The sequence below is a fragment of the Engraulis encrasicolus genome, chromosome 8, assembly GCF_034702125.1.
Source record: "Engraulis encrasicolus isolate BLACKSEA-1 chromosome 8, IST_EnEncr_1.0, whole genome shotgun sequence".
NCBI lineage: Eukaryota > Metazoa > Chordata > Actinopteri > Clupeiformes > Engraulidae > Engraulis > Engraulis encrasicolus.
In genome coordinates, this window is record NC_085864.1 from 55,714,901 (window position 1) to 55,720,739 (window position 5,839).

A 5,839-nucleotide genomic window follows, 5' to 3' on the forward strand; every position below is an offset into this window, starting at 1 on the left:
TAGTGTAGTGTAGTGTAGTGTAGTGTAGTGTGGTGTAATGTAGTGTAGTGTAGTGTAGTGTAGTGTGGTGTAGTGTAGTGTAGTGTAGTGTGGTGTAGTGTAGTGTAGTGTAGTGTAGTGTAGTGTAGTGTAGTGTAGAGTAGTGTAGTGTAGTGTACAGTAGTGTAGTGTACAGTAGTGTAGTGTAGTGTAGTGTGATGTAGTGTAGTGTAGTGTAGTGTGGTGTAGTGTGGTGTAGTGTAGTGTAGTGTAGTGTAGTGTAGTGTAGTGTAGTGTAGTGTAGTGTAGTGTAGTGTAGTGTGGTGTAGTGTAGTGTAGTGTAGTGTGGTGTGGTGTGGTGTAGTGTAGTGTAGTGTAGTGTAGTGTAGTGTAGTGTAGTGTAGTGTAGTGTGGTGTGGTGTAGTGTAGTGTAGTGTAGTGTAGTGTAGTGTAGTGTAGTGTAGTGTTGTAGTGTAGTTTAGTGTAGTATGGTGTAGTGTAGTGTAGTGTAGTGTAGTGTGTTATGTGGTGTAGTGTAGTGTAGTGTTGTAGTGTAATGTAGTGCAGTGTGGTGTGGTGTGGTGTAGTGTAGTGTAGTGTAGTGTGATGTAGTGTAGTGTAGTGTAGTGTAGTGTAGTGTAGTGTAATGTGGTGTAGTGTAGTGTAGTGTAGTGTAGTGTAGTGTAGTGTAATGTGATGTAGTGTAGTGTAGTGTAGTGTAGTGTAGTGTAGTGTAGTGTAGTGTAGTGTGGTTTAGTGTAGTGTAGTGTAGTGTAGTGTAGTGTAGTGTGGTGTAGTGTAGTGTAGTGTGATGTAGTGTAGTGTAGTGTAGTGTAGTGTAGTGTAGTGTAGTGTGGTGTAGTGTAGTGTAGTGTAGTGTAGTGTAGTGTAGTGTAGTGTGGTGTAGTGTGGTGCAGTGTAGTGTAGTGTAGTGTAGTGTAGTGTAGTGTAGTGTAGTGTAGAGTAATGTAGTGTAGTGTAGTGTAGTGTAGTGTAGTGTAGTGTAGTGTGGTGTAGTGTAGTGTAGTGTAGTGTAGTGTAGTGTAGTGTAGTGTAGTGTAGTGTGGTGTGGTGTAGTGTGATGTAATGTAGTGTAGTGTAGTGTAGTGTAGTGTAGTGTAGTGTAGTGTAGTGTAGTGTAGTGTAGTGTAGTGTAGTGTAGTGTAGTGTAGTGTGATGTAGTGTAGTGTAGTGTAGTGTAGTGTAGTGTAGTGTAGTGTAGTGTAGTGTAGTGTAGTGTAGTGTGATGTAGTGTAGTGTAGTGTAGTGTAGTGTGATGTAGTGTAGTGTAGTGTAGTGTAGTGTAGTGTAGTGTAGTGTAGTGTAGTGTAGTGTAGTGTGATGTAGTGTAGTGTAGTGTAGTGTGATGTAGTGTAGTGTAGAGTAGTGTGATGTAGTGTAGTGTAATGAATTGTGGTGTGGTGTAGTGTAGTGTAGTGTAGTGTAGTGTAGTGTAGTGTAGTGTAGTGTAGTGTAGTGTAGTGTGGTGTGGTGTAGTGTAGTGTAGTGTAGTGTGATGTAGTGTAGTGTAGTGTAGTGTAGTGTAGTGTAATGTAGTGTAGTGTAGTGTAGTGTAGTGTAGTGTAGTGTAGTGTAGTGTGATGTAGTGTAGTGTAGTGTAGTGTAGTGTAGTGTGATGTAATTTAGTGTAGTGTAGTGTAGTGTAGTGTAGTGTGATGTAGTGTAGTGTAGTGTGATGTAGTGTAGTGTGATGTAATTTAGTGTAGTGTAGTGTAGTGTAGTGTAGTGTAGTGTAGTGTAGTGTAGTGTGGTGTAGTGTAGTGTAGTGTAGTGTAGTGTAGTGTAGTGTAGTGTAGTGTGGTGTAGTGTGGTGTAATGTAGTGTAGTGTAGTGTAGTGTAGTGTAGTGTAGTGTAGAGCAATATTGTGTAGTGTGGTGTAGTGCAGTGCAGTGTAGTGTAGTGTAGTGTAGTGTGGTGTAGTGCGGTGTAGTGCAGTGTAGTGTAGTGTAGTGTAGTGCAGTGTAGTGCAGTGTAGTGTAGTGTAGTGTAGTGTAGTGTATTGTAGTGTAGTGTTGTGTAGTGTAGTGTAGTGTGGTGTAGTGTGGTGTAGTGTAGTGTAGTGTAGTGTAGTGTAGTGTAGTGTAGAGTGTAGTGTAGAGTGGTGTGGTGTAGTGTAGTGTAGTGTAGTGTAGTGTAGTGCAGTGTAGTGTAGTGTAGTGTAGTGTAGTGTAGTGCAGTGTAGTGTAGTGTAGTGTAGTGTAGTGTTGTGTAGTGTAGTGTAGTGTAGTGTAGTGTAGTGTGGTGTAGTGTAGTGTAGTGTAGTGTACTGTAGTGTTGTGTAGTGTAGTGTAGTGTAGTGTAGTGTAGTGCAGTGTAGTGTAGTGTAGTGTAGTGTAGTGTGGTGTAGTGTAGTGTAGTGTAGTGTAGTGTAGTGTAGTGTAGTGCAGTGTAGTGTAGTGTAGTGCAGTGTAGTGCAGTGCAGTGTAGTGTAGTGTAGTGTAGTGTAGTGCAGTGTAGTGTAGTGTAGTGTAGTGCAGTGCAGTGTAGTGTAGTGTAGTGTAGTGTAGTGTAGTGTAGTGCAGTGTAGTGTAGTGTAGTGTAGTGTAGTGTAGTGTAGTGTAGTGTAGTGTAGTGTAGAGTGTTGTGTAGAGTAGTGTAGTGTAGTGTAGTGTAGTGTAGTGTAGTGTAGTGTAGTGCAGTGTAGTGTAGTGTAGTGTAGTGTAGTGTAGTGTAGTGTAGTGCAGTGTAGTGTAGTGTAGTGTAGTGTAGTGTAGTGTAGTGTTGTGTAGTGTAGTGTAGTGTAGTGTAGTGTGGTATTGTAGTGCGTAGTGTTGTGTAGTGTAGTGTAGTGTAGTGTAGTGTAGTGTACTGCAGTGCAGTGTAGTGTAGTGTAGTGTAGTGTAGTGTAGTGCAGTGTAGTGTAGTGTAGTGTAGTGTAGTGTAGTGTGATGTAGTGTAGTGTAGTGTAGTGTAGTGTAGTGTAGTGTAGTGCAGTGTAGTGTAGTGTAGTGCAGTGTAGTGCAGTGTAGTGTAGTGTAGTGTAGTGTAGTGCAGTGTAGTGTAGTGTAGTGTAGTGTAGTGTAGTGTAGTGTAGTGCAGTGTAGTGTAGTGTAGTGTAGTGTAGTGTAGTGTAGTGCAGTGTAGTGTAGTGTAGTGTAGTGTAGTGTAGTGTAGTATAGTGTACAGGGCCGGATTAAGATGACCTGGGGCCCCTAGGCTACAGGTTGCTGTGGGCCCCCTCAGAAGGAAAATTTCACGACAAAAGTTCATTGTCTGTGTCATAATTACGAGCTAAGAATTGAGTATAACATGTCTACCAACTGTACTGAACACAACAGATACACTTTCCAATGCTGCATCTTGTCACAATTCAGCCATTTTTCACTTTTGGCCAAGCAGGGGCCCCTTGGCAGGTGGGGAACCCTAAGCTGCAGCCATATATAGCCTGTGGTGGGGGCCCCTAGGCTGCAGCCATATCTAGCCTGTGGTGGGGGGCCCTAGGCTGCAGCCATATCTAGCCTGTGGTGGGGGGCCCTAGGCTGCATCCATATATAGCCTGTGGTGGGGGCCCCTAGGCTGCAGCCGTATATAACCTGTGGTGGGGGCCCCTACCTAGGCTGCAGCCATATCTAGCCTGTGGTGGGGGCCCCTAGGCTGCAGCCATATCTAGCCTGTGGTGGGGGCCCCTAGGCTGCAGCCATATCTAGCCTGTGGTGGGGGGCCCTAGGCTGCAGCCATATCTAGCCTGTGGTGGGGGGCCCTAGGCTGCAGCCATATCTAGCCTGTGGTGGGGGGCCCCTAGGCTGCAGCCATATCTAGCCTGTGGTGGGGGCCCTAGGCTGCAGCCATATCTACACTGTGGTGGGGGGGCCCTAGACTGCAGGCATATCTAGCCTGTGGTGGGGGGGAGCCTAGGCTGCAGCCATATCTAGCCTGTGGTGGGGCCCCTAGGCTGCAGCCATATCTAGCCTGTGGTGGGGGCCCTAGGCTGCAGCCATATCTAGCCTGTGGTGGGGGGCCCTAGGCTGCAGCCATATCCAGCCTGTGGTGGGGGCCCTAGGCTGCAGCCATATCTAGCCTGTGGTGGGGGGCCCTAGGCTGCAGCCATATCTAGCCTGTGGTGGGGGGCCCCTAGGCTGCAGCCATATCTAGCCTGTGGTGGGGGCCCTAGGCTGCAGCCATATCTAGCCTGTGGTGGGGGGGGCCTAGGCTGCAGCCATATCTAGCCTGTGGTGGGGGGGCCCTAGGCTGCAGCCATATCTAGCCTGTGGTGGGGGGGCCCTAGGCTGCAGCCATATCTAGCCTGTGGTGGGGGGCCCTAGGCTGCAGCCATATCTAGCCTGTGGTGGGGGGCCCTAGGCTGCAGCCATATCTAGCCTGTGGTGGGGGGCCCTAGGCTGCAGCCATATCTAGCCTGTGGTGGGGGCCCTAGGCTGCAGCCATATCTAGCCTGTGGTGGGGGGGCCCTAGGCTGCAGCCATATCTAGCCTGTGGTGGGGGCCCCTAGGCTGCAGCCATATCTAGCCTGTGGTGGGGGCCCCTAGGCTGCAGTCTTATATAGCCTGTGCGTTAATCCGGCCCTGGTAGTGTAGTGTAGTGTAGTGTAGTGTAGTGTAGTGTAGTGTAGTGTAGTGTAGTGTAATGTAGTGTAGTGTAGTGTAGTGTAGTGTGGTGTAGTGTGGTGTAGTGTAGTGTAGTGTAGTGTAGTGTAGTGTAGTGTAGTGTAGTGTAGTGTAGTGTAGTGTAGTGTGATGTAGTGTAGTGTAATGTAGTGTAGTGTAGTGTAGTGTAGTGTAGTGTAGTGTAGTGTAGTGTGATGTAGTGTAGTGTAGTGTAGTGTAGTGTAGTGTAGTGTGATGTAGTGTAGTGTAGTGTAGTGTAGTGTAGTGTAGTGTAGTGTAGTGTAGTGTAGTGTGATGTAGTGTAGTGTAGTGTAGTGTGATGTAGTGTGATGTAGTGTAGTGTGATGTAGTGTAGTGTAGTGTAGTGTAGTGTAGTGTGATGTAGTGTAGTGTAGTGTAGTGTAGTGTAGTGTGATGTAGTGTAGTGTAATGTAGTGTAGTGTAGTGTAGTGTAGTGTAGTGTAGTGTAGTGTGATGTAGTGTAGTGTAGTGTAGTGTAGTGTAGTGTAGTGTAGTGTAGTGTGATGTAGTGTAGTGTAGTGTAGTGTAGTGTAGTGTAGTGTAGTGTAGTGTAGTGTAGTGTGATGTAGTGTAGTGTAGTGTAGTGTAGTGTAGTGTAGTGTGTAGTGTAGTGTAGTGTAGTGTAGTGTAGTGTGATGTAGTGTAGTGTAGTGTAGTGTAGTGTAGTGTAGTGTAGTGTAGTGTGATGTAGTGTAATGTAATGTAGTGTAGTGTAGTGTAGTGTAGTGTAGTGTAGTGTAGTGTAGTGTGTAGTGTAGTGTAGTGTAGTGTAGTGTAGTGTAGTGTGATGTAGTGTAGTGTAGTGTAGTGTGATGTAGTGTAGTGTAGTGTAGTGTAGTGTAGTGTAGTGTAGTGTAGTGTAGTGTGTAGTGTAGTGTAGTGTAGTGTAGTGTAGTGTGATGTAGTGTAGTGTAGTGTGATGTAGTGTAGTGTAGTGTAGTGTAGTGTAGTGTAGTGTAGTGTAGTGTAGTGTGATGTAGTGTAGTGTAGTGTAGTGTAGTGTAGTGTGATGTAGTGTGATGTAGTGTAGTGTAGTGTAGTGTGGTGTAGTGTAGTGTGATGTAGTGTAGTGTAGTGTGATGTAGTGTAGTGTAGTGTAGTGTAGTGTAGTGTAGTGTGATGTAGTGTAGTGTGGTGTAGTGTAGTGTGGTGTGGTGTAGTGTGGTGTAGTGTAGTGTAGTGTAGTGTAGTGTAGTGTAGTGTAGTGTGGTGTGGTGTAGTGTAGTGTAGTGTGATGTAGTGTAGTGTAGTGTGA